Source organism: Hippopotamus amphibius, chromosome 9 (assembly GCF_030028045.1).
Source record: "Hippopotamus amphibius kiboko isolate mHipAmp2 chromosome 9, mHipAmp2.hap2, whole genome shotgun sequence".
NCBI lineage: Eukaryota > Metazoa > Chordata > Mammalia > Artiodactyla > Hippopotamidae > Hippopotamus > Hippopotamus amphibius.
In genome coordinates this window covers 47,653,514-47,668,794 of record NC_080194.1, presented here as the reverse complement: position 1 = coordinate 47,668,794, position 15,281 = coordinate 47,653,514, and the positions used below count along the sequence as shown (strand labels likewise).

General features: G+C 34.9%; 1 pseudogene; it reads right to left on the bottom strand.

Moving 5' to 3' along the window:
- Positions 1–446: 446 nt before the first annotated feature.
- Positions 447–1,237, bottom strand: LOC130860870 (deoxycytidine kinase-like; annotated as a pseudogene).
- Positions 1,238–15,281: the final 14,044 nt, after the last annotated feature.

Sequence of the window (15,281 nt, the reverse complement as noted above, 5' to 3'; positions counted from 1 at the left end):
ATTTACATAGGACACGTTATCATTTACTATGTAACATTAAAGTTTGCAGTTAAGAAACTGGTGAGTGAGTTGAGAAGCACCAGAAAAAAAAAGTCAATGTGCTGAGGAGGATAATAGATGGGAAAGATAGAGGAGGTGGGGTCCTTTATGATGTAGCTTAGCCACTATAATGATTTTGGAACCATCTACCCCCAGACTTGTTGTAAGGGATACTTAAATGTCTTTGTTTTCTTTAAACACCCAAAAGAGAAAAGAAAAGAAAAAAAAAAAGAAGAGAGAAAAAATAGTTATAAACTTTTGTATAGGACTCTAAAAAAATTTTTTTTCTTGGAACGAAACTAGTTAAAAACTTGGGTTTAGAAGAGACCTGTATGAATATGGACCTATAAAGATACACAAAGCTGAAGTATGTGTAATCATTTGGTGGCCTGTAGTCTTCAGCAAGATCACAAAGTGCTCAAAAATTCTTTTACCTTTTCAACCAGACGGTCGTGTTTGTCTTTAGTCTTCATTAAAATCCAGCGTTAAGATAGGCACTTCCTGTAAATAATCAAAGTTGGTTTTTAATGTTCTATGCAGGAGCCAGCTTTCATGCTTATAGTGAAGCTTCTCTTGAGTATTCAAAAGGAATGCCTTGTTCTTCATTTCTTCCTCATAAATATATTCTATTCAAGCATTTCTCTGGAGTGGCTCGAAGATAAATGATTCCATCCAGTTCAAGGCTTTGGCCAAACTGGTTATTCATCCAGTCATGCCAGTCTTGATAAATGGTCCACTCTGTTTCATTCATGCGGTCAGATTCATACAAATTAGATGCAAAAATATACCTGTCACTATACACAGATCATTCTAAAAATAATACAGGTTCCTCTGCATCTTTGAGCCTGCCATTGAGAGCGGCAAACTGAGCCTGTAATCAACTGAGGCAGGCATACGACTGGAAGGTAAAAGACCATCGTTCAGGTTTCTCATACATCATCTGAAGAACATTCCCACCACTTTTCTGAGATGTTGTCAGTTCCTCAAATTCATCCTGAGTACTCTGAACATTGTACCATCTGGCAACAGGTTCAAGAACCACTTTCCAATCCTCACAGACTTGTTTAAGGATATTCACAAATGTTGACTTCCCAGCAGCGATGTTCCTTCCAATGGAAATTTTCTTGATGCGGGTTCCCTCAGAGCTGGCTGAAAGAGACGGGCAGCTCCCCTTGGGTGGGGTGGCCCCCGAGCGCATCTGGCGAGGCGGGCTCGGAGGTGGCCACAGGTGCGCGCGCCACGAAACTCGCCTTTACCAGCAGTCTGAACTCTTCCCCCGCCGCAGGCTCTCTCTCAACTTTAGAATATTTCCATCACTCCACAAAGAAACCCTATACTCATTAACAGACACTGTGCAATGCCCTCAGACTCTCCAGCTCTAGGAAGTCACTAATCTATTTTCTATCTCTATTGTTTCTCTCTTCTGTATATTTTATGTAAGTGGAAACATACCATACGTTGTCTTTTGTGACTGCCTTCTTTCACTTACATAATATTTTCAAGATTCATCCATGTTATAGTGTGTACTTCATTTATTTATATGACTGAATAAAATACCACTGTATGGAAAGACAACATTTTAATTACCCATGGTCATTTGGGTTGCTTCCACTCTTTGGCTATTCTGAAGAATTCTGTGATGAACAGTCATTTACAACTTTTCGTGGAGTTATTTGTATTCGGTTCTCTTGAGTATGCTGGTTTGTATGGTAACTCTATGTTTAACTTTATTTTTTTATGTTTTCTGGTCGGGCCTCTCAGTTTGTGGGATCTTAGCTCCTTGATCAGGGATTGAACCTGGGCCCTCAGCAGTGAAAGTGCACAGAGTCCTAACCACTGGAACACCTGGGAATCCCCTATGTTTAACTTTTTAAGAGACTACCAAACTGTTTTCCAGAGTGGTTTTACCATTTATTATTCCCACCAACAATGTATAAGGGTTCTAATGTCTCCACACGTCTTTCTCTGATTTCTTGCTAGCAATTACTATTAACTGTCTTTTATTATTATTATTATTATTATTGCCATCCTAGTGCATATGAGCTGATATCATATTACAGTTTTGACTGGCATTTCCCTAATGACTAATGATGTTGAACATCTTTTCATGTGCTTATTAAACATTTGTATCAGTTCTTCGGAAAAGTGTCTGTTCAGATCCTTTGTCCATTTTTAATTTTGTGATCTAATTTAATTTCTTATATTTAATTTTTTACTTTTTATTAGATTTAAATGTCTTTATATGCTAGATATGTCTCTCATCATATATGTGATTTACAAATATTTATCCAATTCTGCGAGTTGCGTTTTCATTTTCTTGATGGTATTCTTCGAAGCACAAAAGTTTTAATTTTGATGAAATCAAATTTGTGTATTTTTTCTTCTGTTGCTTGAACTTTTGGCAGCATATCTAAAAAAAGCTTTGACTAACCCAAGATAAAGATTTACTTCAATATTTTCTTATAAGAGTTTATAATATTAATTTTTACAATTAGGGCTATGATCCATTTTGAGTAAATTTTTGTGTATCGTATGAAGAAGGGGACTGACTTAATTCTGTGCACATTGATATCCAGTTGTCTTACCACCATTGGTTGTAAAGACTATTCTTTCTCCATTTGATTGTTCTGGAACGTTTGTCAAAAGTCAATTGACCATAAATACAAGGAGTTATTTCTCCATACTCAGTTCTGATGGATCTATATGTCTATCATATCAGAACCATACCACATTTATTAATACAGTTTTGTAGTACATTTTAAAATCAGGAAGTGTGAGACAACCAACTTCATTATTTTTCAAGATGACTCTGGCTATTCTGGATTCACTACATTTTTATATAAATTTTAGGATCTGCTTGTCAATTTCTGAAAAGATGCTAGCTGAAAAATTGATAGATATTGTGATAAATCTATAGATCAATTTGGAAGTATTATCTTCTTTTTCAGTTATTTTGTTTGTTTTTGTTTTGTTCTAATTTTGTTTTTAATTTTTATTGAAGTAAAGTTGATTTAGAATATTGTGTTAGTTTTTGCTGTACAGCAAAGTGAATCAGTTATACATAAACATATATCCCTTTTTATTTTTAAGATTTTTTTTCCTCATATAGGTCATTACAGAGTATTGAGTAGAGTTCCCTGTGCTGTAAGGTCAGGCTCTTATTAGGTATCTCTTTTATATATAGTAGTGTGTATATGTCAATCCCAATCTCCCAACTTATCCCTCCCCTCCATTCCCTGGTGATCATTAGTTTGTTTTCTACATCTGTGACTCTACTTCTGTTTTGTAAATAAGTTCATTTGTAACCATTTTTTTAGATTCCACATATAAGTGATATCATATGATATTTATCTTTTGTGTTTAACTTACTTCACTCAATATGAGAACCTCTAGGTCCATCCATGTTGCTGCAAATGGCATTATTTTGTTCCTTTTTATGACTGAGTAATATTCCATTGTATATATGTATCACATCTTCTTTATCTATTCCTCTGTTGATGGACATTTAAGTTGCTTCTATGTCCTGGCTATTGTAAATAGTGCTGCAGTGAACTTTAGGGTGCATGTATTCTTTTCAAATTATGGTTTTCTCTGGGTATATGCTCAGAAGTGGGATTGCTGGATCATATGGTAGTTCTATTTTAAGTTTTTTAAGGAACCTCCATGTTGTTCTCCATAGTGGCTGTACCAATTTACATTCCTACCAACAGTGTAGGAGGTTGTCCTTTTCTCCACACCCTCTTCAGCATTTATGGTTTGTAGAATTTTTGATGACGATCATTCTGACCTTTGTGAAGTGATACCTCACTGTAGTTCCGATTTGCATCTCTCTAGTAATTAGTGATGGTGAGGAAGTTTTCATGTGCTTTTTTGGCTATCTGTGTGTCTTCTTTGGAGAAATAATAGTATTGACTCTTCTCATTCATGAGCATGGGTTGTCTTTCCAACTATGAGGTCTTCTGTAATTTCTTTCAAAAATATTTTATAATTTTCAGGTATAAGTTCAAAATCTTTACACTAAATGCTAAACATATTAGTCTTATGCTATAGTAAATGGGATTGTTTACTTAATTTCATTTTTACATTATTCATTGATAGTACATAGAAATATAATTCTTTTTTTATATCAGTATTGGACATTCCAACCTCACTGACCTGTTTATTAGTTCTAATAGTTTGTTTAGAAGATTCCTTAGAGTTATCTATATATAAGACCATGTCATCTGCAAATAGACAGTTTTTCTCTCTTTCCAAACTAGATGCCTTTATTTCACTTTATTGCCCCATTATCCTGGCTAGAACTTCCAGTATAAGTTTAAATAAAACAAGTGAGAGATTAGACACCCTTGTCTAATTCCTGTTCTTAGACATTCAATTTTTCAACATTAAGTATAATATTAGCATGAGTTTTTCTTGAATGTCTTTTATCAAGTTGTTGAAATAGACTCCATTTTTAATTCTTAAAATGATTTTATCATTAAAAGATGTTGGATTTAGTCAAATGCATTTTTGTGTGTCTATTGAAATGATCATGTAGTTTTGTCCTTTTTCTATTGATGTGGTGGATTACATAAGTTGATTTTATGTTAAATCAGTCTAATCTTCCTGGGATAAATACTATTTGATTGTGGTATACAGTCCCTTTTTATGTAACTGGATTTTGTTTGTTAATATTTTGCTAAGGACTTTAGTGTCTATATTCATAATAAATAATTGGTATATAGTTTTCTTGTTATGTGCTTGTCTGACCTGTTTTAGAGTAATGCTGCCCTCATTGAGTTGTGAAGAGTTACCTATTCTCTTGTTTTGGATGTGATTATAAGGGATTTATATTAATTTTTCCTTAATTGCTTGGTAGAACTTACCAATTAAGTCAGTTGAACCTGGGCATCTTATACTGTGAGGTTTTTTGTTTTTGTTTCTGTTTCTTATTCTTTGTTGGAGTATGATTGCTTTACAGTATTGTGTTAGTTTCTGCTATACAACAAAGTGAATCAACTGTATGTATACATATATCCCCATATTCCCCCTCTTGAGCCTCCCTCCCAACCTCCCTATCCCACCCCTTTAGGTCTTCACAAAGCATCCAGCTGATCTCCCTGTGCTCTGTAGTAGATTTGCACTAGCCATCTATTTTACATTTGGTAGTGTGTATATGTCAATGCTACTCTCTCACTACATCCCAGCTTCACCTCCCTGCAGTGTTCTCAAGTCTGTTCTCTACATCTGCATCTCTATTCCTTCTCTGCCACTAGGTTCATCAGTACCATTTGTCTAGATTCCATATGACCCAGCAATTCCACTACTGGGCATATACCCAGGAAAAACCATAATTCAAAAAGATACATGTACCACAATATTCATTGCAGTATTATTTACGATAGCCAGGACATGGAAGCAACCTAAATGTCCAACAACAGATGAATGAATATAGAAGATATGGTACATATATACAATGGAATATTACTCAGCCATAAAAAGAAATGAAATTGAGCTATTTATAGTGAGGTGGATGGACCTAGAGTCTGTCATACAGAGTAAAGTAAATCAGAAAGAGAAAAGCAAATACTGGGAGGTTTTTAAATTACAAATTCCATCCCTTTAGTTGCTATAGTTCGATTCAGATTTGCTATTTCTCTTGAGTCTGTTTCAGTAGTTTGTAACTCTGCCAGAATTTGTCCATTTCACCTAAATAATTAATTTGTTGGCATATAGTTGTTTATAGTATTCCCATATAATCCTTTTAATTTCTGTAAGGTCTGTAATGTTTCTCATTCAGTCCCAGTGTTAGTGACTTGAATCTCCTCTCTTTTTCTTTTTTTTTGTTTGAGAATTTTGTTGACCTTTTCAAAGGACCAAATTTTTAATCCATTGTTTTCCTTCATTATTTTTCTATCATCTGTTTCATTAATTTCAACTCTAATATTTATTATTCCCTTTCTCTGGTCACATCATATTCTGTTTGTTCTTTTTTACAGTGCCTTAAGGTGGAAGGTAGATTTTATGTTGGTATCTTTTAGTTCTAGGCATTTACATCTTTAAATTTCCCACTAGCACTGCTTTAGTTGCATCCTATGTTTTGATATGTTACAGTTTTCATTTTTATTTATCTTAAAGTATTTTTTAATTTCTCTTGTGATTTCTTCTTTGATCCATTGATTATTTGAGTGTGTTTTAAATTTACAAATATACATGAAATTTATTTCTGCTATTGATTTTTTATTTCATTCCATTGTAATCAGATGAAATATTTTGTATGATACCAATTCTTTAAACTTATTGAGACTTGTTTTGTGGTCTGACAGTTATCTATGTGTTTCACGTGAACTTGAGAAGAATGTGTATTCTGCTGTTGTTGGATGGAGTGTTTGATAGATTTCAATTAGACTTAGTTGATTTAAGTGTTATTCAAGCCTACTACTTCTTTCCAATCTTCCTTTTAGTCATTCTATCCATTACTGAATATGAATATTGAAGTTTTCAACTATTATTATTGAATTGTGCCTTCCTCAAATTTTGTCATATTTTTGTTTCATGTATTTTGAATTCTGTTGTTAAATGCATACATGTTTATAATTGTTTTATCTTTTTGACAGATTGGTCATTTTATCATTATAAATCATCCCTCTTATCTCTAGTAACTTTTTTTGTCTTAAAATCTATTTTGTTTAATATTAGTACAGACACTCCAACTGTCTTATGCTTGATGTTTGTGTGGTATGTCTCTTTTCTTCTTTTAATTTTCAAGCTCTTTACATGTTTGAATTTAAAGTATGTCCCTTATTGACAGCATATAGTTGGATCTTGGTTTTTATCTAAACTGTCAATCTTTGACTTTTGAATGGATTTTTTCATCCAGTCACATTTGATATTATTATTGATATATGTAATTTATGTGTGACATTTTACCTTTTGTTTTCTATATGTTTCCACTTTGAAACATATAGAATTCTCTTTATTCATTTTTTATTGTTTTCTTTTTGATTAAATGAATATTTTCTAGTGTACCTTTTTTATTCCTTAAATGATTTTTCACTTTTTTGGTTATTTTCTTAGTGGTTGCTCTAGAACTTACCATATATATCACAACTTATCAGAATCTCCTTCAGATTTATACTCACTTGATTTCAGTGGAATACAGAAATGTTAATTTCATAGAACTTTGTTCCCTCTTTTCCCTTTTTGTATTATTATTGTCATACAATTTACATTTCTATATATATCCAATAATATAAATATACACATATTGTGATATGCAGTTGCCGTATGAATTAGTCAGTGAAGGAAAGAGGAAATACAACATTTATACTATCTTTTATAATGACATAAGTAACTTGATGAAATCTCTTTCTTTCATGTGGATTCAAGTTACTTTTTGGTGTTCACTTGCTTTCAGTCTGAAGGGTTTCTTCATGTATTTCTTGTAAGGTGTCTGTTGGCAATAAATTCACTCATTTTTGTTCATGGTTTTCTGTTTTTTATAACTTTCACCAGTTATGGTTATTTCACTGGAAAGTGTATACACAGAGCTTTTTATACCACCATTCCTCAGTGATACATTTTTAATATCTATGTTTACTTATATTTTCTTGAATACAAACATGAGGTATCTGGATGAGAGGATATTATTATTACCCACAGCAATAATTATATCATTTCCACACATTCCATTTTTTTCCACCTCACTAAGATATGTTGATAACTAAATGGTTAGGTCTGCAGGTATAGGGGTTCTGCCACTCGACAAGAACCTCACAGTTTTGAAGCTATGAATTTATATAATATGGCTTGTGCAGCTGTCCTCTATTCTGAGAGAGGAATAGAAATAGAATAGTCTCCCTAAAGAAAACAAAGTCTCCATAGAAAGTAAAAATTACTGTCTCTTGCTTCTTTCCCTTTGGAATGAAAATAAATCTTCAATAGGGTAGCTAAGACATCTATCCCTGGTTTACAATCACTGGAATGCCCCCACTATTCTGAGCTTTACCTCCCTTTGAAATGTAAATATATAATACATAGAGGTAAATATCTCTGGAGTTCTCTCTATTCAGTAATCTTTTAACATCCAAAGTTTGTCTTTCAGCCCAGGTTCTAATTTTCATTGCTTGAAAATTCTCATCATGCAGAAACTAGAAACTATTGATATTGTTTCTAATAGCCAGTAACATATGCTTATTTTACTGATTGTTGATGTTAAGGCCAGGAGTACGTTTAGGAAAAATCAGAATGCATTTTTCTCATTTTGCTTTTTATTGTTCTACCTGGTTCCTAGCTGCCAAGGACCACAATTCCAGTGTCACTCTATAGCAAACATTATCTTGGGAAATTCAGAACCACTCTGGAGCTCAGTATCTTTTTTTGGGAATTAGATGGTTGTCCGGATGATCAAGGTCCTCTCTACTAAACTTCTGTACATTATTAAATACAGAGATAGGCTCATTTAAAACACACAAGATAAAACAAACAAAAAGCTCATCTACTACCCCCAGCATTATTACTGTGGAGAACAAAAATATCTCAAGTTTCAAATATTCTGTCAACTGAAAAAAAAATGCACAACCTAAAATTTGAGAATTATGTTTTATTCAGTGGACAAAACCGAGAACTTAAGCTGGGACACGGCAACTCAGATAACTCTGAGAGACTGCTCCAAAGAGGTAAGGGAGGATCCAGGATATATAAGTTTTTACAACAAAGACCAGGTAGTTAGGGCATCAAATATTACTGTTAATTAAAGAAAACCAGATATCAAAATGTTAGAAATTTAGTGTTCTTCTCTGAATGGGAAGATGAAGAGTTTGGGCTTATTGAAATCATTCCTTTGATATGCATCTCAGCTATTTGGGGCCAATATCCTATGCTTTCACATCCTGAGTCTCCTAAAGAGCATCTCAGGCTTTATACTAATCTAACAAATTTTAATATTTACTAATATTTACCAGGGTTTCTCAACCTCAGCAATATTATCATATTGAAATGGAAAATTCTTTGTTTTGGAAGGGACTATTCTGTGCAATGTGAAATGGTTAGCAGCATTCCAGGTTTCTACCTCCTAAATGCCAAGGTTGCTCCTCCACCTGCAGTCATAACAATAAAAAATGGCTCCAGATATTGCCAAATATCCAGGGCAAAATTTCACTTGAGAACCTCTGACATTTACTCAAAAAATATATGTGGTATTTTATGGTATTGGTAAATAAATAACGATGTTAGGGAACTTCTAAGTTGGCTGCCAATAATCCTTACCTCCCCGGGTTCATGCTTTTATGTAAACTTCTTCCCTTGAGTGTCAGATGTACTTAATAATTTCCTTCTAACCAATTGTCTATGACAAAAGTGGTGGAATGCCTCTTCAGAAATAAAGTTACAAAAATTCTGTCTTGTTCACCTTCTCTTGTTCTCTCACTTGCTCCTCTGATGAAAGGCAGCTGACAGATGCCCTAGGAAACAACCCAGGCAGAAAGAAACTGAAGGAAGCCTTCAACCAACAGCGCACAGGAACTGAATCCTACTAAAAACCACACGAATGAGTTTGGGAGGGGATTCTCCTTCAGTTATGCCCTGAAATGACTGTAGACTCTAGTGGCACCTTGTTTGCTGCCTTTTAGAGACCCTGAGCCAGAAGATTCACTTACACTATGCCTGCATTCTGATCTCAGGAACTGTAAGATAATAAAAATTTGGTTTTAAACTGCTAGGTATTGGGGTGACTTGCTGTGCAGTTATGGAATGGATAACTAATACAGTGATATTTTATTTAGTTAAATATATTTATTAAGAATTTTTAGGGACTTCCCTGGTGGTCCAATGGGTAAGACTTCATGCTCCCAATGCCGGGGGCCCAGGTTCGATCCCTGGTCAGGGAGCTAGATCCCGCATACTGCAACTGAGGAGTCCACATGCCCCAACAAAGATCCCGTGTGCTGCACCTAAGACCCAGTGTAACAGATATAAATAATAAAATAAACAAAATTAAAAAAAATAATTTTTAGACTTCTTGATTTTTTTCATCTTTTCATAAGGCAAATTCCAGGGCTCTGAGTCATCTAGTGCTCAGCTGTCATAATGTTTTTTTATGTGTCAGGTTTTATTTCCTTTTTATAATTTATCTAAAGTCTCTAATTTATGTTTCACAAGATATACATGCACTACTAGAGGGAGGAAATGTACAGTATAAAAAGGTATTCATGAAAAACAGAAAAAGACTGGTATGCATTATAACAAAACATTGAGACAATTATTTTAGTATGTTTTTAGTATCTTTAAGTATTTTTGAGTATGTTGTTTCAATTTAGCAATAAAATCTAAATTTTAAACAAAAGGAATCTTTTGATATATTCAAGAAGAGCTAGTGCAAATTAAAAATGCTAAAGAATCAGGGAGAGAATGCAGAACTACTTTATGTCTATTTGCTTTCATATTATCAAAAAAAAAGACTGACTTCTGAGTTATAAAATGTTGGAAAAACACATGACTAAACAAAATTAAAGACATAGAAATAGCTGGACCGATTTGACTTAGCAGGCCTGGATTGCATATTCCAAATAGATATCTGTTTTTAGGACAGGCTCTGAGGAGTCTCCTGGGAGATAACCTCTGATCCCTTAGTATATTCTTTCTGCCCATTAAGAATGTTTTTGTATGCCTGAGGCCTTGGGCCATGCTGTACCAGAATGATCATGTAAGTTTATCCTAACAATGTGATTTATGATGAATACCTGTTTTTCCTCTGGGGGCAGCTAGAGTCTGAGTACCTAAGTTCTGTCATGAAAGCTATGAATGCCCACAGGACTGACACCCAGTGAAAACTCTAAAGTTTGAGGCTCAGGTGAGCTTCCCTGGTTGGCAATACTTTTCATGTGTTGTTACATATTGTTGTTGGAAGAATTAAGTGTTTCTTTGTATGATTCCACTGGGAGAGGGACACCTGAAAACTTGTGTCTGCTTTTTCCTATACTTCATCTTATGTACCTTTTTCCTTTTCTGAGTTTAATCTGAATTCCTTGACTGTGATAAATTATAAATATGAGCATAACAGCTTTACTGAATTCTATGAATTCTAGTGAAACTTCAAGCCCAAGGATGGTCTTGGGGACCTTTGATAGAAAATACTAAGAATTTTCATAAATCCATTTAGGGGTTTCAGTTTCAGATGAATTATACATCAAGTACTGAAGTTAACTAGTATTTATATAATCAATATTGAAACCAAGCAGACCCTGTGGGGCTCTTGGGCATGGAAGACTTTCTGTGTCTGCCAGTTCTTTTTTGTAGGGAATAGATTCCAGCCTCCATTACCTTCCCTGAGTTCCAAAGGGCATGTTCTAACAGTTGCTAATCAGTGAAGGGAGGGGATGCAGAGACAAGGGAGTAGCAGCCAAGAAACAATAGTGTAGTCTTGGTGCAGGGTCCCAGTTCTGCCTCAAGGGATACACATAACAGTATCTTTAAGTCTTCTGCAGAACTAAAACCTCCAGCAAATGGAAGATGTTAACATTTCCAGAGAAGATCACAGTTTCATAACCTTGAGAAGCTCATCAGTAGACCATCTGAGGCCAGATTAAAGGAATACAGGCCATGCACACACCTTGATCCTTATCAGCAACCCTGCCCTTGAACCACTGCTATAAGACTGCTTACCAAATCCTCCTGGATTGGGGCAGTTTTTCAGGGCATGAGCCCCCTGTGTTGACCTTTGCCCAGCAAAGCAATAAAGCCTTTCTTTTCTACTTCACCCAAAACTGTCTCCCAATTTCAATTTGGCACCAGTGCACAGAGGCTGAGTTTTCAGCATCAATATTACTCTTAATATTTTTTGTGGTGTCACATAAAATAAGCATCAGAATACCTGTTGTTATCAAATATGATCCCAATTTCAATGTCAATGACAAAATCTACAGATGCATGAGCTTGATATCAGATTCAGGAAATGCTCTATAACATATTATAGAACAGACAGCAAGCATACTGGGAGCAGGAGTTATGGAGTAGATATCTTTATAACTGTAGAACCTAACATAGCACATGCTACATATAAGTGCTCAATAATTGTCTGTAAAACTGAATGAGTTCTAAGAACCTTAATAAAGAAGCGTCCATAGTAGGAATTAGCATAGATGCAGAATCAACATGAAAACATAACCAACCCTATTAGTATTTCAAATAAAGTGGTATCTAGTAAGACTGGCCAAGCAGAGGAAGGTCACAAGATGATCTGGATTTCAGAAAAGTGTTAGAATCTCTCTTGGTTTATTTTTTTAACAGTTCGAGAAATGTAGACCAGATGAGAGAAAAACCAATTTTGTCAGAGTTGGATAGTACATTCAGGTGGTTGAATTACGGCTCCTTAAGAGCGATCACTTAGACTCTCTCCTAAGCCTGGTCCTATGTAACATTTTTATCATTGACTTGGATAAAGACAAAAATGTGTGCTCATAAAATTTTCAGATGACAAAAAACTGAGAGAAATGGTTAATATACTGCATAACAACAAGTATTTGAAAAGTTCCTGACAGCAATTTGTGTGGAAAAGATGTCAGGATTTAGTTGAGTGCCAACTGAAAATAAATCAGCTGTGGCTGTCAGGAAAGTTAAAAAAATGTGTGTTGTATGTAAATGCAGTGGCACAAATATGTGTGTGTGTGTGTGTTTCACTCATGGCTGTAGGAAATTACCTCTTACAAAATCAGTGGAGCTAGTAGAATCCATCCAAAGAGGTTGTCTTACCTAAAAATTAGTGGTTTTTTTCTTACATGTCAGCTATTCTTATACTTAAACCATGCAGTACATAGTCTTTAAGATTCAGAAATTTCTAAGAGTCCTAGTGTGACCAAGACAGCTGTTGTCCTAAATGGCTTTATTAATTCAGGAAAGTAAATTGTCAAGAGATATTAGGGCTCATCTCAGTAAATTTGTGCTAAATTTGTTACCGTGTAGAGCTAAATCGAACTCCATGTTAGATTTGTTTCTTTGACCTTAACCTTTGCTTTTTGTTGCTTTTGTTATTGTAATCATACATGATAGCCTGCCCCACGGAATATTGCCCCTCTGCCTGAATGTTGAACTAAAGTGCCTCTGTTCAGCCCACCAGTGGACAATCTGCCCTGCCCACCTGTGTGAATGGCTGAAATTAACATATCCCTTCACCAAGGCTGGTCATTCCCAGAGATCTTTTGTAAGACTGATGGCCTTTTCACCTTACTTCCTCACAGCCCCTCCCTCTCTGATTCTATAAAATAAACTGGCATCCAGACCCCAATAAGATGGTTTTTTAGGAGATATTAGTCTGCCACCTTCTCAGTTTGCGTATTCCTTGCCTCAACACCTTGTCTCCGACTCATTGGTCTGTTGTGTGGTGAACAGAATGAGCTTGGACTTGGTAACAAATTGTTTTAAGTAATCTACTTTAGCAAGAATTGTGTGTTAGCGATTGTTTTTAGATGAGAGGGTGGAGGGATGAAAGGCCTTCCACAAGGCCACCAGGAAGAGAAATTTTAAATATGGGAAGATTATCTAAAATGTCTGATCAAAAAAAAATAAAGAAGAAAGAAAAAAAGCCTGCTTGATAAGGGCAGAGGAACTGCCTGCATATTACCTTAAAGAATATAAAATTAATAAGCAAATAGGTTTGAGAGTCATAAGGAAAGATAAAGTATAAAAAAGTGTTGAAGCAATAGAGGAATTTCTAGCATGTGAAAGTGTTCTCTCTGATACCCACACCCCTCTGTGAGAATCTCTGTATCTCACAGGCTGTTGTGGGTCCTCTACCTGTGACCATCCCATGCCTGTGTCTATAGGAGCTGTGCTTTCTCTAAAACAGGTTGCCCTTCTGTGAATTATGACTCCCTTGATGCAAGGCAAGCTTGTGAGAATATAATTACCTTTGCTGATAAGGGCCTGGGAAATGGATCACAGGCAAATATCATGATACGCTGCTGAAGCAGGCAGGGAGGAAAACTGCCTGTGAATACTTGAGCAAATGCAGGGAATGATTACTTCTTACTGCATTAAAGGTTATCAGAATATATGTTTTGGCTATGTTTGTCTTAAAGGAAATAAAATACGTAAAAAATTTTGCATAAAGTGAAAAGAGCTAGATCCTGAGAAAGGCAAAAAAGTATAGTTGAACTGGAATGATGAAATATCAACACTTGCCCTAAAATATGACAGCAAATTTGGACCCTAAATGGTGCTTGGTAGGGGGAGTCAGGTTTACATACTTTAAAATAATAGCATTATTATCACAAATTATATAGTGTTTATAGATATAATTTATTATACTTATATAATAAGTATAATATATATATAAGTATAATTTATATAATAAATTATAAATAAAGCAATTCTCAGTAGTATAGTGGGGCTATAATTGCTATTTCCAGCTGTCTGAATGAAAGTTAAAGTTTTAGAATGTTCTGCTATCCATACCAAGTTATTTGAGTATCTAATATATACTTGGGATTAGAATATTATTTTGAATCATTAACCTCTTAAAGTTGAGAGTCTAATGGGAAGAGAGAAAGAAGTATATCTTTAATGAAGAGATATTCACCACCAATAAATTGTAACTAACAACAACATCCTTATTTTCTTCAGTGACCTGGCTTGTGAAGAGAGAGGAAAAGCATGTATGTGTCACAGAGGGAAAGAGAGATAAAGGGATGGAGATGGGACTAGAAGGAAAGAGAGAGAATAGAGAGACAGAGACTAAGATTTGCTTGTTAATTTTAAAAGATGAATTAGCTTGTAACAGCATCAATCATCATTAAACAAGGTAACTTCAAAAAGCAGAATTCTCATTCCTTCATTGTAGCTGATTTCCTTTAGAAGATAGGGGAAATAGGATTTGGAAAAGTAGACAATTTTATAAATAGCTTAGTTAAAAAAAGTGGTGAGGTTTTAAGAATTAAATGCAAGGATTCCATTCAACACTGTCTTCGGCAATTTCTTCTTTGAAAATTTCTTCTTCCCAGAACAGGGATCGAACCCGGGTCCCCTCCATTGGCAGGGAGATTCTCAACCCTGCACCACCAGGGAAGTTCCACACCCCATTTTTTAAATCAGGTATCTTTAAACCCTATTTCAAGTGGAAGAAAATATGATAAAAGTATTTCTAGTAATTTGCACGTTATTCAGTTGGGAAGTCAAGATATAATCCCAGCTACCCTAGCTCTAGAACCTGTGACCTTAAACAGTATACTGTTCTATTGTATATCTACTTGAATGTGTGTGCTGGACTCAGC